The sequence below is a fragment of the Dasypus novemcinctus genome, unplaced genomic scaffold (assembly GCF_030445035.2).
Source record: "Dasypus novemcinctus isolate mDasNov1 unplaced genomic scaffold, mDasNov1.1.hap2 scaffold_252, whole genome shotgun sequence".
NCBI classification, from domain to species: Eukaryota; Metazoa; Chordata; class Mammalia; order Cingulata; family Dasypodidae; genus Dasypus; species Dasypus novemcinctus.
This window is the reverse complement of record NW_026688218.1, coordinates 58,871-82,490: the sequence shown is the minus strand read 5'-3', so window position 1 is coordinate 82,490 and position 23,620 is coordinate 58,871. Positions and strand designations below refer to the sequence as shown.

Sequence of the window (23,620 nt, the reverse complement as noted above, 5' to 3'; positions counted from 1 at the left end):
AGGACACCTCTAAATACGTGAGGCAAATGCTGAAAAAACTAAGTGAAAGAATAGATGCATCTACAATTATAGTGGGGGAATTTAATACACCACTATCAACTCTGGACAGAACATCTCAAAAGAGAATCACTAAAGAAACAAAACATTTGAACAGTATATTAGAGGAACTGGATCTAATAGACATATATAGATCATTACACCCAAACACAGCAGGATATACATTTTTCTCAAGCGCACATGGATTATTCTCCAAGATAGACCACATGCTAGGCCACAAAGAAAGGCTTAATGAATTCAGAAAGATCAAAATCATACAAAATAATATCTCTGACCAAAGTGGAGTGAAGCTGGAAATTTGCAAGGGACAGAGGCCCAGATTTCACACGACAATTTGGAAATTAAACAGCACACTCTTAGAAAAACAGTGGGTCAAAGAGGAAATCTCAAAAGAAATCAATGACTACCTTGAAACAAATGATAATGATAACACAACATACCAAAACTTATGGGAAGCAGCAAAAGCAGTCCAGAGAGGGAAATTTATAGCCATAAATTCATACATCAAAAAAGTAGAAAGAGCAAAAATTGAAGAACTGCACATTTGGAGGAATTAGAAAAAACAACAAAGTAATCCAACAGGAAGAAGAAGGAAGAAAATAACAAAGATAAGAGCAGAACAAAATGAAATAGAAAATAAGAAAGCACTTGAAAAGATAAACAAGACCAAGAGCTGGTTTTTTGAGATCAACAAAATTGAGAAACCTTTAGCGAGACTAACAAAGAAAAATAGAGAGAAGATGCAAATACACAAAATAAGAAATGAGAAAGGTGATATCACCACTGACCCCACAGAAATAAAGACTATCATAAGAGGATTCTTTGAAAAACTATATTCCAACAAAAATGACAATTCAGAAAAAATGGACAAATTCCTAGAAACACATAAGCAGCTCATATTGACGAAAGAAGAAATTGATGATCTTAACAAACCAATCACAAGTAAAGAGATAGAATCAGTCATTAAAAACCTCCCAACTAAGAAGAGCCCAGGACCAGACGACTTCACAGGTGAATTCTACAAAACATTCTGGAAAGAACTAACACCAATCCTGCTGAAACTATTCCAAAAAATTGAAACAGAAGGAACATTGCCTAACTCCTTCTATGATGCCAACATTATCCTAGTACCAAAGCCAAAGACACCACAAGAAAGGAAAATTACAGACCAATTTCTCTAATGAACCTAGACGCAAAAATACTTCACAAAATACTTGCTAATTGTATTCAACAACACATTAAACAAATTATACACCACGACCAAGTGGGATTTATTCCAGGTATGCAAGGATGCTTCAATATAAGAAAATCAATCAATGTAATACACCATATAAACAGATTGAAAGAAAAAAATCACATGATTATATCTATAGATGCAGAAAAAGCATTTGACAAAATACAGCACCCTTTCTTGATAAAAACACTCAAAAAGATCGGAATACAAGGAAATTTTTTGAACATGATAAAGAGTATATATGAAAAACCCACAGCCAACATTGTTTACAATGGAGAAATCCTAAAATCCTTCCCTCTAAAGTCAGGAACAAGACAAGGATGCCCACTGTCTCCCCTTCTATTTAACATTGTCTTAGAAGTACTTGCTCGAGCACTGAGGCAAGAACCAGATATAAAAGGCATTCAAATTGGAAAGGAAGAAGTCAAAATTTCATTATTTGCAGATGACATGATCCTATACATAGAAAAACCTGAGAGGTCTACAACAAAGCTTCTAGAACTCATAAATGAGTTTAGTAAAGTCGCAGGTTATAAGATCAATGCGCAAAAATCAGTAGCATTTCTGTACACCAATAATGAGCAAGATCAGGAGGAAATCAAGAAACAAATACCATTCACAATAGTAAATTAAAAAATCAAATATTTAGGAATAAATTAAACTAAAGATGTAAAAAACTTATACACTGAGAACTATACAAGACTGTTCAAGGAAATCAAAGAAGACCTGAATAAATGGAAGAATATTCCTTGTTCATGGATAGGAAGACTAAATATTATTAAGATGTCTATCCTACCAAAACAGATCTACACATTCAATGCAATCCCAATAAAAATCAACACAGCCTTCTCTAAGGAACTAGAAAAACTAACTATGAAATTTATTTGGAAAGGAAAGAGGCCCCGAATAGCCAAAGACATATTGAAAAAGAAAAATGAAATTGGAGGAATCACACTACCTGATTTCAAAACATACTACAAAACATACTACAGTAGTGAAAACAGCATGGTATTGGCATAAGGAGAGACACACAGACCAATGGAATTGAATTGAAAGTTCTGATATAGAACCTCATATATATAGTCATATAATATTTGATAAAGCCACCAAACCCTCTCAACTGGGAGAGAATGATCTATTCAACAAATGGTGCCTGGAGAACTGGATATCCATATGTAGAAGAATGAAAGAGTATTACCATCTCACTCCTCATACAAAGATCAACTCAAGATGGATCAAAGACCTAAATATAAGAGCTGAAGACCATAAAGACCTTGGAGAGCAGTGTAGGGAAACATCTACAGGACCTTGTAATAGGAAATGGCTTCATGAATATCACAGCAAAAGCACGAGCAGCAAAAGAACAAATAGATAAATGGGACTTCCTCAAAATTAAAACCTTCTGCACCTCAAAGGAGTTTATCAAGAAAGTAAAGAGGGAACCCACACAATGGGAGAAAATATTTGGCAACCATGTATCTGATAAGAGACTTATAATTTGCATATATAAAGAACTCATATATCTTAAAAATAAAAAGATAAACAACCCATTTAAAAAATGGGAAAAAGATTTAAACAGACACTTCTCCAAAGAAGAAATACAAATGGCTAAAAAGCACATGAAAAAATGCTCCAAATCTCTAGCTATCAGGGAAATGCAAATCAAAACTACAATGAGATACCATCTTACTCCCATAAGATTGGCAGCTATGAAGAAAACAGAAGACTACAAATGCTGGAGAGGATGTGAAGAAAGGGGAACACTCATCCACTGCTGGTGGGAATGCAGAAGGATACAACCATCCTGGAGGACAGTTTGGTGGTTTCTCAAAAAACTAACCATAGATTTGCCGTATGACCCAGCAATACCACTGCTGGGTATATACCCAGCAGAACTGAAAACAAGGCACAAACCGATATATGTACACCAATGTTCATAGCAGCATTGTTCACTATTGCCAAAAGCTGGAATCAACCCAAATGCCCATCAACAGATGAGTGGCTCAATAAAATGTGGTATATACATACAATGGAATACTACTCGGCTGTAAGAACAAATACACTACAAACACACGTGATAACATGGATGAATCTTGAGAACCTTATGTTGAGTGAAGCAACCCAGGCATTGAAGGACAAATACTACATGACCTCAATGATATGAAATAAGCAAGCTGCCTCAGAGAGCTAGAGACTGGAAGATAGGCTTACAGGAAATCAGGGGGTGGAGGAAGAATGTCAGTCGACATCTGCAGGTGGAATCTATGATGAGCTGGCAGTAAGTATGAGCACAAAGAAGAGATAAAATGGGGGCAAGGGGTTGCCTTTGGGTGGGGCTTTGCGGGTTTGAGGGGGGCTGGGGATGGGCGGAGGGGTAATAATGCCCAAAAAATTGGGGGGAGGGAGGGGCAACATATGAACATAGGAGAGTGTCAGGTGTTGGTTGAGAGTAAAATGCTGAGAAAATTGTATCAAAATATAATTAGGAGGGTTACCTGTTTAGGATGCTCAGAGGGGATGGTCTGACGTGGGACAGACTCCTGGGGAATGTCTGAATGCTCATTTTGCCAGGGTAGGTTGTACCATTGGGTAGAGAACCAAATAGTGAGAGTGGGAGTGGACCCACATCCTGGGGAGGACTAATGCCATCAAATAGAGGGAACTGTATCTCTCGAGAGAAAGGGTGGCTCCCAGGGCATTAGGGCAGTTGAGCAAGTCAGGCCCTGAACACTGTTGCAAGTATCTCTGGACATGGCTCCTCAGGAAATGGAGATTGGCTGTTGCTGTGGGCCCCAAGGGAAGGGGAAAATGGATGTTGAATGGATGGAACCAAGGTAAATATGAGGGTAAGAGAGGAGTTTCACGAGAGTACACAAGGATGGATATAAAACATGTAATATTACATCAAAAACATATAGGGTACGACAGACTAATAATGTAAGCCATAATGTAAAACATAGGATAACTAAAAATTTAGAAAACTGTATATCCTAAAATATGGACCACAATGTAAGCACAGATGTCACCTTGTTTGAAAGCTATAGTCTCAGAGTCTGTACATCAGTTTAAGTAAATATGATATGAATAAGTTATAAGATTATCACTGTGGAAGGGAAAAGGTTTTATGGTGGATGTGTGGGAGTACTGTATATTGTATATATGAATTACTGTGATCTAGGGCTTTTGTGAAGAGAAGCTCAATAATTAGGAAAAAAGAAAAGAAAAAGATAGGATGTAGAATTTTTCCAAATCAATACGAATTCTAGATCTAACCTTTAATCTCATCGCTATATTCCATTTTACTAGTAAGGGAACCTGACATTATATTGGTCTTCACTTTTCAGGAAGTTTTGGGTCACAGAGTGGTTCAACAATGGCAGTGGAGGAATACTGGTATGGGATGTTATTGACAGGCGATATATGGTTGACAGGGAGTTCTACAGGGCATATGTCCAGGGTGCATGGTAATATTTGGATATACTCATAGTGGAAACAATTAAAAACAACAGCTGGGGGGTGTACTGGGTTCCTGGCTGGGGGTGCTCTGTCATGGTCCCTAGGGGAGCAGCGGCAGTCCCCCAGGTGCAACGGTAAGAACCAGGAAGGAATGAGGGTCCAACAGTGAGCCCCTGATACTAATGACTATGCTTGTGAGCCTATACGCCTGAAATAAGAACAAGGCCTAGAGCAGCACTGTGCCTGGGAGTTTCCTCCTGACAGCCTTCATGTTACTCAAATGTGGCCAGTCTTGAAGACAAGCTCAGTATGTAGATGCAGTGCATTTCCCCCAGCGTGGGACATGACACCCAGGGATGAGCCTCCCTGGCACTGAGGGATCACTACCAAATACCAGCTGATGATGCAACTAGAAAATGACCTTGAATTAAAGGTTCAACACGGACCAGAAGAATATCCTTGTCTACATATAATAACAGGAGTTTAAAATGCTGTTTGACCTAATGTAAGGGGGAAATGGAAAGGAGAAATGAGTTTATATGGCTATGAGTCTCTAAAAAAGAGTCTGGAGGTTGTCAGAAGGATTGCCCTTATGCACACCTGAGCAGAGTCTCAGACACAGTTAAAGTAGATACAACCCCAGGTATTGGTTCTTCTGAGGGCTAAAGAGACCCACGGGTTCTATGGTCATGGCAGATGAGGTTCACTGCCATGTCAGTTGGCCCTTCTTTGGAGCTGGTGTTTCTGCATGATGGAACTGGACTCAGATGGGATCTCTTTTCACAAGACTTTCATGCTACTTTACTGGAATTGTAGTTGGTGTTGGGGTTTAAGATATATCTAGGGGATTTGAATCTCTGGACTGACAAAATGATAGCCACGCCCTGAGCCTCAACAGACTTCAACTCCTACATTCTGATTTATTGGACTTACCCCACTCAGCTAACATGGAGTTGAAGAATGTCAACCACCACACGATGGAGCCTAGAGTGCCTACAACTGAAAGCAGGAGGATTGCATCCAGTATCCATGTGGAATCTAAGCCCCCTCTTGACATAGAAGTGCAATGGACACAACCAATCCAATGTCCACAGAGAAAATGTGGCATTCGTGTGGGAAAAGTGGCCATGGTGGCTGCTGGGTGCGGGGAATGGGAGGAAGAGATGAGATGTGGAGAAGTTTTTGGGACTTGGAGTTGTCCTGGGTGGTGCTTCACGGACAATTTTGGGACATTGTAGATCCCACCAGGGCCCACTGGATGGAATGTGGGAGGGTATGGGCTATGATGTGGACCATTGACCATGAGGTGCAGTGATGCCCAGAGATGTACTTACCAAAAGCAATGGATGTGTCATGATGATGGGAGAGAGTGTTGCTGTGGAGGGAGTGGGGGGTGTGGGCAATGGGTTGAATGGGACTTCATATTTTTGAATGTAATATTTTTTTTTAAATGAATTTAAAAAAGTGTGAATATGCAAATCCAAGAAGCTTAGAGATCAACAAATGGCATAACCCTGAAAAAATATACCCCTCCACTTATTGATTACATTACTAAATGCAAAGGATAATGAGAGAATCATGAAAGCTTCAAGAAAGAAGCAGCATTTTACATACAAGGGAGTCCCAATTAGATTGAGTGCTGATTGATTTCTCATCAGAACTTAATGGAGACTATAGGGCAGAAGGTTGAAATACTTAAAGTGCCAAAGGAAAACAAATGTCAGCCAAAAATATATATATAGTGAGTCTTTCAAAATTGAGGGAGAAATTAACACATTCTCAGTTAAACAAAAACTGAGGGAATTCATCACCACTAGACCTGCCTCACAAGTAATGCTAATGGGAGATTTTCAGAATGAAATGAAAGTACACTGAAAAGTGCTTCAAAACAGACTAAAGAAACAATGATCTGCAGTAAAATTAACCATTTTGGTAATTATAAATGCCAGCATTATTGTATTGTATTGTTTGGTATGTATCTCCACTATGCTTCCCAGAGGTGCTAAAATGCAAATGCATAAAAAGCAATTATAAATAAAGGCTTTTCTAAATATAATGTTTTAAAAAAGTACAGCAGAAGGGATGAATCCCTTCCTTCGGACAGCTGAAAATATAACCCGAACTTTCTGGAAAATGATGGAATAGAAGACACAAGACACTTCTCTCCAGAAAAATGACTAGAAGACTATTAGAAATGGTCTATAAAAACAGTTCCATGGGAAACGGACTTGGCCCAGTGGTTAGGGCGTCCGTCTACCACATGGGAGGTCCGCGGTTCAAACCCCGGGCCTCCTTGACCCGTGTGGGCTGGCCCATGCGCAGTGCTGATGCGCACAAGGAGTGCTGTGCTACACAGGGGTGTCCCCCGCGTAGGGGAGCCCCACACGCAAGAAGTGTACCCATAAGGAGAGCCGCCCAGCGCGAAGGAGGGAGCAGCCTGCCCAGGAATGGCGCCGCCCACACTTCCCGTGCCGCTGACGACAACAGAAGCCGACAAAGAAACAAGATGCAAAGAAACAAGATGCAGCAAAAAGACACAGAAAACAGACAACCGGGGGAGGGGAGGGGAATTAAATAAATAAAAATAAATCTTAAAAAAAAAAAAAAAAAGAGTTCCAGTGTTTAGGTCATGAAGGAAAGGCTGGACAACACTCAGAAAAGAGAGGGGCACAGGAAAATTCTCAAATGAAAGACAATGAGTAGAAGAAGCAGCTGCAATTTCTGGCACTCTTTCTCTACCCTGTGAGCAGACAATTTTTAATTATCCAGCCTCAGGCCAGTGGCAACAAACACAAGAGGATGCAGGAATTTACCCCTCCAGGAAATAGGAAAGAGAGGGATGCAGCCTAAGGCTTATTCAGTTTTTGGCTAACAGGTTTGGTCTGTTGTGTCCAATGAACACCTCCAGGATGGGAGGGGCCACATCTTTCTTTGTCCTGGAATCTTGCACAGGACTAAAGAGATCCAACACTCTCAATCACCCTCCTTACTGACTGGGGCTGGTTGTTCAGCATGCAGAAGGTAGTATAATTATTACTACCCTAGGAAATAGAAGGAACTATCAGCAAAGGTAGACTAGACTCTGAGAGCAAAGTATGATTTTCAAGGCTCTGAGGAGCCTCCAGGCAGATTCCTCCATAACATTGTTGCAGTCTGTGATACAAGGAACAAACAACCTTTGAACTAAGAAGGTTATAGAAAAGCAAAATCTGCTGGTGGAACAAGGAAGCGCATGTTAGCAAATTCAAAGTAAATAATTGAGAGAAGCTTTTTCAGCCTTTAAAACATCCTACCACAAGGCCATTAGAAGTGGATCTGCAACCAACTAGTGGGCCCATGGCCCAGAACTGAGGAACTAACAGAGATAATAGAGACCTACAACAGGAATTGAAAGAGGAATGAAAGAAAGGCAGTAACACAGAGCATCCCACCATTAAATACCAAGAAAAGAGAAAAATTGAGCATGAGAGTAAACTTACCACTACAATCAGATGTCTAGACATAGGCAAAAAATTACAAGCCATAAAAAGGAAATGGAAGAAATGGCCCACACAAATGATTATACTAACACCCCATAAGAGACAAAGGATTTGAGACAACTAATGAATGAGATTCATACAAGTCTACAAAATCAATTTTATGAGTTGAAAGACAATATGAGTAGAGAGATAAAGGATATCAGGAGGGCACTGAGTGAGCACAAAGAAGAAAAACTGAATGGAAAATTAACAGACCTCTTGGGATGAAAGGCATTATAGGTGAGGTAAAAAACACATTAAAAGCATACAACCATTGACTCAAAATGATGAAAGAAAGAATACAGATCAGCTGAAATTAAAGGCAAATAGATAGAGAACAGAATGGGAAAAAAAATGAGCAAGGGCTCAGGGAGTAGAATTATAACATAAGCACAACAAATAATTTTCAAGGGAGTTCCAGAAGGAGAAAGAAAAGGGACAAGAGCAGTTGGAGTATTTGAGGAAATAATGGCTGAAAATTTCCCAACTCTCATTAAATAAATGTCTAAGAAGCATAGTGCATCCCAACAGAATAAACCTACTCCAAGACATGTACAACTCAAACTTCAAGATAAGAGAAAATTCTAAGAATAACAAGGGAGAAGCAAAACATCACACATAATTGATGTCCAATAAATGAAGTGCATATTTCTCATCAGGAATCATGGAGAAGAGAAGGCAGTAGACTATTATTAGGATACTCAAAGGAAACATTGACAACCAGGAATTCATTTTTGGGTAAAATTGCTTTTTAAATATGAAGGAGATTTTAAAATATTCACAAATAAACAGAAACTAAGAGAGTTCATAAAAAAGAATCTGCCTTTGCAGGAATTATTGAAGTGAGGGAAAGAGTATTGCAGAAGAGTGTAGAAGGCTGGAAAGGATAACTACAAGAGGAGAAACTTGGAATCAGAGAAGATATGACATAATAAAATCAAAGAATAAAATCGTAGAAGTAAGTAATGAATTTACTGTAATGTCATCCAATGTGAATGGATTAAACTCCCCAATCAAAAAATAAAGCATCCTCAACATAATAAAGTTTATAAATGAAAATCCCACAGCTAACATAATACTCAATAATGAAAGGCTAAAGAATTTCCCTCTAAGATGTGAAATAAGACACAGAAGCCCACTGTCATTTCTCTTATGTTACATTGTATTAGAATTACTTGTTTGAGCACTTAAATAAGAGAAAGAAATAAAAGTCATCCAGATTGGTAAGGAAGAAGTAAAATTTTCTCCGTTTGCAGACAACATGGTCCTCTGCATAGAAAGGCCTGAAAAATCAACAATAAAGCTTCTAGAGATGATAAATAGTTTCAGACAATTGGCAGGATATAAGATCAACAGGCATAAATCTGAAGCTATTCTGTGCACTCACAATAAGCAATCTGAGGAATAAATCAAGAAAAAAAATTCAATTTACAATAGTAATAGAAGAATCAAATTGTCAGGGATTAATTTACTAATGACATAAAGGAGTTGTATAAAGAGAACTTCACAAAATTTTTAAAGGAAATCAAAGATCTAAATAAATGGAGGAATGTTTCATATTCATGCATTGGAAGATGAAACACCATTAAGATATCTGTCACACACAAATTTTTTTTACAGACAAAATGCAATCCCATGAAAATTGCAACAGAACTTTCCATGGAATTCTTAAAACTAATTATGAAATTTATTTGGATGGTCAAGGGAACCTGAAGGGCCAAAAATATATTGAAAAAAAAAAGCAAAACAAAATTGGAGGAATCACACTCCCTGAATTTAAACCATACTACAAAGCTACAGTGATTAAATCTGCAAAGATCAATGTTTGACAAATGAAAACAAATTGGAGTTCTGATATATATCCTCACTTAGAAAATGAAATGATACTTGACCAGGCTACCAAGCTCATTGAACTGGGACAGAATGACCTTATCAACAAATGATGTGGGGAGAACTGGATAGGCATATCCAAAACAAAAAAAGTGACACATTGCCTTATGCAGTAAGCAAAAGCTAACTCAAGATGGATCAAAGACCTAAATGTAAAACAAGATCACAAGACTACTAGAAGATAATGTAGGAAAATATCTATGAGATCTAGTAGTAGGAAATGATTTCATAAACTTTCATAAACGTTACACCCAAACAAGTAACAAAAGAAAAAATAAATAAATGGAACTTCCAAAAAATTAACACTTTTTTGTGCTTCTAAGGAGTTTGTCAAGGAAGTGAAAAAGTAGCCTTCCCAATTAATATTTGAAAATATTTGAGAAAATATTTGGGATTCATTAGCCATTAAGGTCCCATTATCAAGTACATATTGAAAAAAACTTACATCTAAAAAATAAAAAGACAAACAAACCATATAAAGAATGGACAAGAGAGTTGAACAGACACATTTCCAAAGAGGAAATACCCGTGGCTAAGTTGGACTCAGTGGTGGCTTCCCTAACTATACCTCTTTTGCTCATTCTGTTTGAACTGATAATACTAGAGTTGATAGAAGTTTGTCCAAGGGACTTAAATCTTTGTGCTGTCCACATACCAGCTGGACCCAGAATCTCAAAGGTTTGCAAGACCTACTCTCCAGTATATTGGAATCACTCAGGACAACTAACAAAGAGATGATGATTCAAATAACCATCTCGAGAAACAGAGAAAGTCTGCAACTGCAAGCAAGACAGTCCCATCCATCTGTCCCTGGGATCTAAGCCCCCTCTCAGTTAGAGTTGGAGTGGGCATCATCATACCAGAATCATCAGGATTGTGGGATGAGCAATGGACTAAAATAGGCTTACTGTAATTCTTTTATAAACTTATTGTGATCCTAGCAATGGAAGAACTCTTATCACTGATATGGTGGCAGTGGCCATTGGAGGTTCTAAGAGGAGGGTGAAGGAAAAAGAAGTGTAATTTTGGGACATTTTTAGGGCTGAGGAATTGTCCTGAATGACATTGCAATAACTTGTAACTACTTACAAAAATGTGCAGGAGAGAGTGTAAACTACAATATAATCTATAGTCCTCACTTAGTGGCAATGCTGCAAGATCTGTTCTTCAATTGTGGCAAATGTACCATACTAATGAAAGATGTCGATATGAAAAAATGTGGAGGGATGGGAGCAGGGCATATGGAAATCCCCTATATTTTATAGGTAACATTTTTGCAATCTCTGTCTTTTAAAAAATAAAATATATTAAAAGCATCCATAGGAAAAAAAAGCTTAACATTACTAGATATTCAGGAAATGCAAATCCAAACTCTATGTGGTTTCATTTTACATCTATTAGACTGGCAGCTATTAAAAACCGAGAACTACAGTGTTGGAGAGGTTGAGGAGGAATGAGAATACACACATACTGTTAGTGTGAATGTAGAATGGTGCCACAATGGTGGATGAGAATTGGCAGTTCCTCCCAAAAACTAACTATAGAATAACCTTATGATACAGCAGTCCCACTCCTGGGTATATACATGGAATTAATGAGTACAGAAACATGAAAAGATATGTGCATGCTAATGTTCATTGCAACAATATTCACTATTGCCAAAATTTGGTAGCATCATAAATGTCCAACAACCAATGAATGGATAAGCAAAATATGGCATATACATTCAGTAGAATATTACTCAGTTGCAAGATGGAATGAAATATGGACACACGCAACAACGTGGATGAATCTTGAAGGCCTATGTTGAGTGAAGTAAGCCAGTCACTGAAGGACATATATTGCATGATGTCATTGATATGACCTAAGTCTACTGAACAGACTTACAGATGTAGAGTCTGGAAGATAGGTTATCAGGAGAAAGAAAGTTGGTGGAGTGTGTTCAGATGATTCTCAATATGTGTGTGTGATGCCATTCCTGGGCAGGCTGTGCTTTTGTCTTCTCTCATGGGGAGGCTCTCTTACGGGATGCACTCCTTGAGCATGGGGCTCCCCTATGTGGGGGACACCCCTGCATGGCAAGGCACTCCTTGGGGCATCAGACAGGTGGGCATGGGCCAGCTCTCCACATGGGTCAGGAGGGCCTGGGTTTTAAAATGAAACACATAGAGTTCTTAAAATATTCTTTTGAAAATTTTGATTAGGTGGAACACTTATATGACTATAATTACTATTCAAGTTTAAATTTAATCTTCCTTCCTTCATTATAATTTTTCTTTATTCTCACTGTTCAGTATTATTATTTTTCTCCTGAATATCTTCTTTGGAATCATAGTCTTTATTCAACCTTATCTTTTCTATTTCTTTAGAAGATATACACCATTTTTACATTCTTTTAGTAGTTATGTATGAAAGACGTTTTTCTTTGCCTTCTCAGATTTAAAGTTGACATAATTTGTCATCTATTTCCAGACAACTCATCATTTTAACTAGAAAAGTTTTAAGGTTTACTGAAAAGTCATTCAAGAAATAGAAGACTCTAATGTAACCACCCACGTCCATTGCTTCCCTATTATCAACACTCTGCATGTGTGTGGGAACTTCGATCATTTGTTCAAACAAGTCTGTTGCTCATTTTTTAATTGTGTCATTTGTTGTTTAAGTGTTAAGTTGTAGAATCTCTTTATAGATCATGGATATTAAGCCCTGTTCAGATCTGTGATTTCCAAATATTTCTTTCCAATAACCAGCTGCCTTTCCACCATTTTTCAGACCTTACCCCTACCTCATACCTTCAACAAAAATTAACCAAAAATGATCAACGATATAAAGATAAGAACCAGGACCATAAGACTCATAGAAAAAAATGTGGAGAAGAATCTTCAGACATTGCACTGGGCAACGTTTTCTAGACTTTACACTCAAACACTTACAATCAAAGAAAAAGAGATAAATGGAACCTCCTCACAATAAAATCATTTCTGCCAAAAGGGCCTGGTCAAGAAAGCAGCCTACACAATGGATCAAAAGTGCTTTCCACCACTAGCCTATTAGAGAAATGCAAATCAAAACCATAATGAGATTTCATATCACACCTACTAGAATGGGCAATATAAAAAGCACCCAGAGACCTGCAATTGTTGAAAGTTTGTGGAGGAAGACAAACAGTCATACACTGCTTGTGCAATGTAAAATGGGGTAGCCACTATGGAAGACACCTTAGCAATTCCTCGGGAAGCTAAGGATAGACTTGTTATACGATCACGCAATCATGCTACTGGGTTCATAATCAGAGTAACTGTAAGATGGGACGTGAGCAGACATTTGCTCACTGATGTTCACAGTGGCTTTATTCACAGTTACCAAAGGATGGAGACAAGTGTCTATAAACCGATGATTGGATAAACAAATGGTGATATCATATATATATATATATATATATATATATATATATATATATATGAATGCAATTTGGATGTAAGAAAGAATGAAGACTATATTCATGTCACGTTATGGAGTTTCTTTTGTGTAAGCCAGGCACAAAAAATATGATTGCACTCATATCAAGTAATTACAAACACTAGCTCATAGGGTTATAATCTACACTTATATATAGGTTACTCAGAAATGGAAGGAGTGTGAAAATGGGGAAATAACACTTAATTGTGCACAATTTTTCATCAGGTTGATTGGAAATCTTTGGAAATGGGCAGAGGTGGTGGGAGCACATTATCATGAGTGTTATTGACAGCACTGAATTACACATGTATATGTGTTTAAAGGGGAAGGTTTTGGTCATGTGTATCACTGGAAGGAAAGCTAGAGGGTAGAACATGGGTATAACACAGTGAACCATGTGTGGGGGATGACTGTGGTTAAAAGTACAAATATAAGAGTGTTCTTTCAGGAGATATAGCAAATGTGCATCACTATTACAGGTACTAACAATAGGGTGGAGTAGGGGGAAATATAACTAATGAAAACTACAGGGTTTACATAGCAGTAACATTTTAATACTGTTTCTCCATCACACTAGAGGTAGCACACCAATGCAAAGTGTCAACTAGAGGGGGTGATGTGGGAATATTGTATTTTTCATGAATTTATATAAACCTATAATACTTCTAATTAGAAAATCACCACAATAAAAACAGTTTTCCTATATCAAGAAAACCAGACACAAAGGACTACAAATGGTAGAGGTCTTTTTTGTTTAAAATGTAATTATAAGTAAACCTATAGACACAGAATGGTTATTAGTGGTTATGTAGGGCGGGGGAAGGACAGAGGAATTGAGAGGTAGCTGCTGTTGGTTATGGGGTTTTCCATTTGGAATGATGAAATGTCCTAAAATTGCTTGTGGTGATGGTTCCACAACCCTAATTATATTGAGAATCATTGGTTGCACACTTTGGATGGACTCTATGTGTGATAATATCTCAATAAAATTGCTATAAAAAAACCCACAGTAATACACTAAAAGACACAGGCCCCACCTAAACACACAAGAGTTTCTTAGACAGGTGTATACCCCTAGTAGCTAAGTGTGAGTAAGCAACCAGGAACACTAGATATTTGAGGAGATTTGTAGTAGGAAACATAGAGATCAAACATGCATACTAAAAAAGGGAGTGATGAAAAGAGAAAAAATTATAAAGGACTTTGGGAAAAAATCTTATTGCCATCAGTGAGATAAGGGGATATGGGTTATAATGAAAGGATATGCATACATAACTTCATATGTGTGTATTTGTATGTACATATATATGTCCGTGTCCATATGCATGTAGTGGTTACTGCATGCACCACTACACAGACAACCTCACAGCCTTTGCCATTCATGACATAGCTCTCCTGAAAACCAGCAGAAGGGGGAGGCCTATACCCACCTCTGCAGGACTTGCTATAGGAACAGCATATTTTCTGATCCCTAGAAAGGGCAGCATGAACCCAACTGTGACAGTTTGAAGCTATCTGTGGATCTCAGAACAGGTCATGTCCACGGAGGCAATCCCTAAATATAATGTAAATGAGAACAAATAAAAGAAAATTTACACTTATAAAAGGAACAAAAATTTAAATTATAAATATAAGGTTAATAAATATGCAAGTGATCATATATAAACAAAGAGCTAAGTCTCTTGAATAGTTTCTTAATTATATTAACCATCTCATCAGTCGTACTAGGTTCTTTTATGTTGAGACTCTATAATGAGAAAGTCACATATTTCTGGTGTGTTCCTCAAGTTCAAACTGTGTGTGCTTGAAGGAGGAATTGACCAAGGAGGAAATCACATGTGTATCCAGGAGGTGAAGGTAGAGGATCTCCAGTCCATGGGAGAAGTTCTGTTGACCCACTGGCCTCAGAGACTCTCAGATGGAATTGGAGAGGGTCGTTCCTGGCTTTTGGCTCTGCAGGCCTGAGTGGAGCAGAAGCTCAGTGCTGCCTTAAGAACAACCCAGGCCCACTGCTGCAGGAGGGAACATCAGGGAGTGGAAGGGATTCCAAACAAATTTAATTTGGAAAAGTGCCTGGTGCTCTGGTGGTTCTCATGGCCTCTTCTTGAGACTCCAGTGTTTTCAGCATCTTCTTCATCTCTTCTTGTCTGGAACATCTGGATCTCTCTTCCTGTAGTTCTAGGACCACCGAAGTTAATTCCTCCATCAACATTGCTGTTGTTCCCTAGCCTTTCTGTAAGTGTCAATGAGGCTGAGCATTTTTAAAGTCACTTTCTCAGGAAGGAGATGTGGCTCAATTGATAGAGCATCCACCTACCATATGGAAGGTCCAGGGTTCGATACCCAGCACCTTCTGGCCCGCGTGATGTGCTGGCCCGTGAGCAGTGCTGCTGTGCACAAGAAATGCCCTGCCACACAGGGATTCCCCTGCTTAGTGGTGCCCCACATGCAAGGAGTTTGCCCCGCAAGAAGAGCTGCTCCACGTGAAAAAAGCACAGACTGCCCAGGAGAGGCACCACACACATGCAGAGCTGACCCAGCAAGATGATGCAAAAAAAAAAAGAGACACAGTTTCCAGGTGCTGCCTGTCAAGAATGCAAGTGGACACAGAAGAACGTGCAGCAAATGGACACAGAAAGCAGACAATGGGGGAGGGGAAGAGGAGAGAAATAAATAAAATACATCTTTTAAAAAATAAATAAATAAAGTTGCTTAGTCTAGCCTAGCATCCCCTAAAGATCACTTACTCTCTGCTTACCTCTTGTGAGCAGCACTCATCTTATCAAGAAGTTGATATTGCTTGTCAGTCAGTGTAGCCAGTGTGTCTGTCTGCAAGCTGCTCTTCATGTCTTATAAAAAGTTGGCTTATAACAGACTGCACAAGTCTGAACAAAAATATGAAACACAACAGAATGCTGGTGAATATCGACACATGCCTCAGTTCCCCTGGAGGCTGTGCAATGTGAGGTCTGGACTAGTGTCATTGGGCTCCTTCCCTACCTCTCACAGATTCCCAAGGACCATTCAAAAGACACTTTCTGTTCATTGAGATGGACATTATCCATCATCATCTCCTGGTTAGTTGTCCTGGGTGAGTCCAATGAATTGGAGAGTAGGTGTTGCAGTGCTTCTGTAATTCAGGGCTCAACTGACACATGGATGGACCAAAGGTTTAAGTCTCTTGGACATGTATTTATCAAGTATAGTGCTAAATATAAGTTCAAATAAAGGGGCAGAAGAGCCATGTATAGAGATCCTATAAATGAGTGTGACTCTGTATATTCTTATGAATCTTTTTCTCTCCATCTCTCAGTTTTTTAAAAATTGATGTAAAAATTTTAAATAGTGAAATGCACTGATCTTAACTGCATGCCTTGTCATATTTTTAAAAGTTCCATCCCCTGTCCCTACAGTACTAATGACCCTATCAAGATATGAATCATTTCCATTCATCTGGAAAATAATCCCTATGCCCTTCACTCATTACATATCCCCCAACACATTCACCCATGTTCTGATTTTCTGTTATCATACATCAGTTTTGCCACAGGAAATAAATTGGAATTTACATTTTGGCACATGCGTCTTTTGCCCTAACATTGTTTCAGAATCATTCATATTTGGTAGATCAGCAGTTCTCTCATTTTTTATCATTGTGTCCTTTGACTTTGAATGACTATATTACAAAATGTTTACTCATGTTCCTCTTGCTGGATATTTTGGTCCTTCGAGTTTGGGATATTATGACCATCCATGTATGTGTCCTTTATATCAGGACATGGTTTTCTTTCTCCTGGGTGATAGAAGGAAAGCTTAATCCCAAAAGATCCTTCACATCTTAACTAATTGCTTCCCTGTTATCAACAGTTTGTATGTGTGTAGGATCTTTATTAAGTTGGTTAAATTAAGACTTTTACCCATTTTTAACTTGGGTGATTTGTCATTTTAGTGTGGAGCTGTAGAATCTCTTTATATATCATGGATATTAAACCTTTATTGGATATGTGATTTCCAAAATCTTTTCCCATTAAGTCGGTTTCTTTTTCATCTTCTCACACCTTACCCCTAACTAACACCTTAAACAAAAATTAATTGAAAATGAACAAAGACCTGAAGATATGATCCAGGACCATAAAACAGAAGAAAATGTGGGGAAGGATCTTCAGATATTGTGCTGGGCAACTGTTTCTTAGACTTACACTCAAAGCACATACAATTAAAGAAAAATAGATAAAGGGAACCTCCTCATAAGCAAGTCATTTGTGCTTAAGAGGACCTGGTCAATAAAGCAGCCTGCACAACGAAAGAAAATATTTGGAAGTTGAATGAAAATGAGAACAAAACATATCAAAACCTGTGGGACAACACAAAGACACTGCTAAAAGAGAAATTTATAGCCTGCAATGCTTATATTTAAAAAGAAGAAATAAGGAAGCAGTTGTAGCTCAAGTGGTTGTGCACCTGCTTCCCACATGTAAGGTACAGGGGTCAATCTCCAGCTCTGGTACCTAAAAACAAGCAAACAAACAAAAAATCACAGCAAAAATTGAACTAACTGCACGTCTGAGGAACTAGAAAAAGAACAGCAAACTAATCCTAAACCAAGCTGAAGAAAAGAAATAGTGAAGATCAGAGCAGAAATAAATGAAATCAAGAAGAAAAAAACCCATAGGGAATGGGAAGCAGCTGTGGTTCAATCAGTTGGGCTCCCATCTACCATATGGGGGGCTCTGGGTTCACATCCTGGGGCCTCCTTATGAAGGCGGGCTCCCCCGTACTCTGTGGTGAACCGCTGGCTCTGGCACCGCAGAGTGCTGCCCAGCCTGCAAGCACAGTGGAGTGCTGCTGCCCACAAGTGCCACGGAGACCTGACACAGCAAAGTGACACAACATAAAAGGGAGACAAGAAACAAACAAACGAACGAACAAACACAGAAGAGCACACAGTGAATGGACACAGATACCAGAAAACAAGCAAGCCACAAAGGGGCAGGGGGGGGGGATAAATAAAAAATAAATACAGACACAGAAGACCACACAGTGAATGGACACAGAGAGCAGATAGCAAGCAACTTGCAAGGGGTGTGGGATATGAAATGAATGAATAAATGAATGAGAGAATGAATGAATAAATGAAAATAAAATAAATAAATGAATGCAATAGGGAGAATCAACAGAATGAAAAGTTGGTTCTTTGAGAAGTTCAACAAATTTGACAAAGCCTTAGGGAGAGTAGTAATCAAAAAAGATGCAAATATATAAAATCAGAAATGAGAGGGACATATTACCACTGGCCCTGCAGAAATGAGAGATCAAAAAAGGATGCTATGAACTACCATGTGCAAAAAACTAGACAATGTAGATGACATGGACAAATTCCTAGAAAATGCACAAACTTATACTAGAGGTTCTGAACAAGGGTTCCACACCCCCCCAAGGGTCTGTGGGAAGATTACAGGGGGTCTATAAGCTTGAAGGAATTTTGAATAATCCTAAATTTTAATTTGAAGACATGCCAATGTTAAGTGTCAAAAACTCTGCTGCTATGTTCTGAGAAAACATTCGTGGTTTTCACCTGACTGGCAAAGGGGTCCATGGAACAAAAAAGGATAAGAACCCCTGACCTCCACTGACTCTAGAGGAAATAGGAGATCTCAACAAACCAATCACAAGTAAAAAGATTGAAACAGTCATCAAAAACCTCCCAAAGGGAAGTGGATTTGGCTCAACTGATACAGCGTCTGCCTACCACATGGGAGACCCAGGGTTCAAACCCAGGGCCTCCTGACCCATGTGGTGAGCTGGCCCACATTCAGTGCTGATGTGCGCAAGGAGTGCCATGCCACACAGGGGTGTCCCCAGCATAGGGGAGCTCCACGCACAAGGAGTACACCCCATAAGGAGAGGTGCCTGTACAGAAAAGTACAGTCTGCCCAGAAGTGGTGTTGCACACACGGAGAGCTGATGCAACAAGATGACGCAACAAAAAGAGAGTCAGATTCCCAGTGCTGCTGACAAGAATACAAGCAGACACAGAAGAATACACAACAAATGGACACAGAGAGCAGACAACTGAGGTGGGGGTGGGGTGGGGAGGGAAGGGTGGTAATAAATAATAAATCTTACAAAAAAAACCCAAACCTCCCAAAGATGAAAAGTTCAGGATCGGATGGCTTCACAGGTGAATTCTTCCAGTCATTCAAAGATGATCTAATACCAAACTTGCTCAAGCTTTTCCAAAAAAATTGAACAGGAAAGAATGCTACCAAACTGATTCTATGAAGCCAACATTACCCGAATATCAAAACCAGATAAAGATACCACAAAAAAGAAAATTTCAGTCCAATATCTCTAATGAATATAAATGCAAAAAAGTCTTCAACAAAATACTTGCAAACCAAATAAAAAATCACATTAAGAGAATTATCGCCACAGTCACGTCGGTTTTATCCCAGGTATGCAAGGGTGGTTCAACACAAGAAAATCAATTAGTGTAATAAACCACATTGATAAATTGAAGAGGAAAAATCACATGATCTTCTTGACTGATACAGAAAAGGCATTTGCCAAAATACAGCACCTTGTCTTGATAAAAACACCCAAAAGATAAGAATGGAAGGAAGCTTTCCCAATATGGTAAAATGTATATAGGAAAACCCCACAGCTAGCATGGTACTCAATGGTGAAAGATAAAATGTTGTGGGCAACTGGCTTACCTATTTGTTGCTTCCTGTTATTATACATGACATTGCAATTTCTTCCTGTTATTGTAAATGTTACCTTATTGTAGATGTTGCAGATGCTTCCTATTGTGAGCTGATTGCAGCAGTAGAAAGATTTCCTGCTGAGATCAGGAACAAGACAAGGATGCCCACTGTCACTATTGTTATTCAATATTGTACTAGAAATTCAAGCTAGAACAATTAGGCTAGATAGAGAAATAAAAGGCATCCAGATAAGAAAGGAAGAAGTAAAACTTCCACTATTCACTGAGGATATGACTGTATACCTAGAATCTCCTGAAAAATCCATAACAAAGCTACTAGATCTAATAGACAAGTTTGGCAAAGTGGCAGGATACAAGATTAATATGCAAAAATGAATAGCGCTTCTATACATTACTGGTGTGCAATCTGAGAAGGAAATCAGAAAAAAAATTCATTTATAATAGTAACTAAAATAAAATATTTAGGAATAAAATTAAGCAAAGATATAAAAGGCCCATATTCAGTAAACTCCAACACATTGCAAAAAGAAACCAAAGAAGGATTAAATAAATGGACAGCCTTTGTTCCTGGACTGGAAGGCTAAATATCATTAAGATGTCAATTCTACCCAAATAGATTTACATATTCAAAGCAATCCCAATAAAAGTCCTGTCACCCTTTTTTTTCAGAGATGGAAAAACCAATTATCACATTCGTTGGAAGGGAAAGTGTCCCTGAATAGATAAAAAATGGCTTGAAAAAAGAACAAGGTTGGAGGACTCTCATTTCTGGACTTTAAAGGATATTACCAAGGGAAGCAGATTTGGCTCAACTGATAGAGTGTTTGCCTACCATATGGGTGGTCCAGTGTTCAAACCCAGGGCCTCCTGACCCATGTGGTGAGCTGGCCCATGTGCAGTGCTGCTGTGCACAAGGAGTGCCCTGCCACACAGGGGTATGCCCCATGTAGGGAAGTACCATGTGCAAGGAGAACACCCCCTAAGGAAAGCCACCCCACATGAAAAAAAGCACAGCCCACCTAGGACTGACACCGCACACACGGGGAGCTGATGCAGCAAGATGACAGAATGAAAAGAGACACAGATTCCCAGTGCCACTCACAAGAATGCAAGTGAACACAGAAGAACACACAGCAAATGACACAGAGAGCAGGAAGGGGAGAGAAATAAATAAATAAATAGATCTTTTTAAAAAATAGAAAAATAAAGGATATTACCGAGCTAGTGGTAAAAACAGCATGGTACTGGCATAAAGACAGATTAACCAAAGGAAACAAATTAAGAATTCAGAAATAGACCCTCACATCTATCGTCAAGTATTTTTGACATGCCTGTCAAGCCTTCCCAGCTGGGCCAGAACAGTCTACTCCCTTGGTGCAGGGAGAACTGGAAACCCATAGCCAAAAGAAAGAGGACACCTATCTCACACCTTACACAAAAATTAATTCAAAATGGGTCAAGACCTAAATATAAAAGAGACAACCATAAAAATGCTAATAGAAAATGTAGGAAAACATCTTTGACCTCTTGTGACCAGTGGTAGTTTCTTAAACTTTACACCCAAAGCAGGAGCAACAAAAGATAAGATAGATAAATGGGACTGCCTCAAAATTAAATACTTTTGCACCTCAAAGGATCTTGTCAAAAGGGTGAAAAGGCAGCCAATTCAATTGGAGAAAATCTTTGTCAATCACATATCCAAGCTAGTGGAAGCGTTTTGGGCCTGGAGTCCCTACACAACCTGGTAGCTTTAACACAACGAGCTCTCTCGGCACTGGGTATGACCTGTCAGCCTCTACATTCCCTCCTGATGGGAGAGTTTTTCAAGTTGAATATGCTATGAAGGCTGTGGAAAATAGTAGTACAGCTATTGGAATCAGATGTAAAGATGGTGTTGTCTTTGGAGTAGAAAAATTAGTCCTTTCTAAACTTTATGAAGAAGATTCCAACAAATGGTGTTTTAATGTTGATCGGCATGCAGGAATGGTGGTAGCAGGTGTGTTGGCAGATGCTCGTTCTTTAGCAGACATAGCAAGAGAAGAGGCTTCCAACTTTAGATCTAACTTTGGCTGTAACATTCCACTCAAACATCTTGCAGACAGAGTGATCATGTATGTTCATGCCTGTACACTGTACAGTGCTGTTAACCTTTTGGATGCAGTTTCACGTTAGGGTCTTACATTGTGAATGATGGTGCACAGCTCCACAGGATTGAGCCATCAGGTGTTTCATATGGTTACTGGGGCTGTGCCCTTGGTAAAGCCAGGCAAGCTGCAAAGACAGAAATCGAAAAGCTTCAGATGAAAGAAATGACCTGCCGTGACGTTGTTAAAGAAGTTGCAAAAATAATTTACATAGTACATGATGAAGTTAAAGATAAAGCATTTGAACTAGAGCTCAGCTGGGTTGGTGAATTAAGTAAAGGAAGACATGAAATTGTTCCAAAAGATATAAGGGAAGAAGCAGAGAAATATGCTAAGGAATCTTTGAAGGAAGAAGATGAATCTGATGATGATAATATGTAACATTTACATCTGCTTCTGTTTTAAATTTCTATATAGTCCCATGTAAACTATTTAGCCCAGTGGATTATTATATACCCAGTAATAAATTTTCATTAAAATTTGTCTTATAATCATTGATGTTTGCTTAATATCTGCTTAACAAAATATCTGCTTAACAAAATTAGTGTGGGCAATTGAAAACCCAGTACTCAGAATTAAAATGCCTGCTTAAACATTCCTTAGAGGCTGTTGGATCACAGGAATTTAAAACCCCAGTCCACTACTGTAGAAGCTAAAAATAACCTGCTGGGCTGTTGTTGTCCAGTTTTGTATGTAAATGAGGTTGGTTATCCTCCTCTCTTAAACTTGAGGTGTAATTTAGAGAAACAGATCCTGCAACATGTGAGTCAAGAATGTTTCTCTTTTTCTTTATTGTCATAAGGAGGAATGGATTTAAGAATTAAAGATCTGAATCTGTCACTTTAAAAAAAAAATCACATATCCAGTAAGGGTTTAATATCCAAGATATACAAAGAAATTATACAACTTAAGAGTAAAAAGACAAACTTCCCAATTAAAAAATGGGCCAAAAACTTGAAAAGAAAATTGTCCAAAGTAGAAATACAAATGGTGAAGAAACACATGAAAAAATGTTTTTCATTAGCAGTTAGGGAAATGCAAATCAGAACTACATGAGATATCATTTCATATCTATTACACTGGCCACTTTTAAAGTTGGAAAACTAAATGTCAGAAAGGATATGGAAAGATGGAA

General features: G+C 38.6%; 1 pseudogene; it reads left to right on the top strand.

Moving 5' to 3' along the window:
- Nucleotides 1-22,940, top strand: part of LOC139438539 (proteasome subunit alpha type-3 pseudogene) — a 41,195-nt pseudogene extending 18,255 nt beyond the window's left edge.
- Nucleotides 22,941-23,620: the final 680 nt, after the last annotated feature.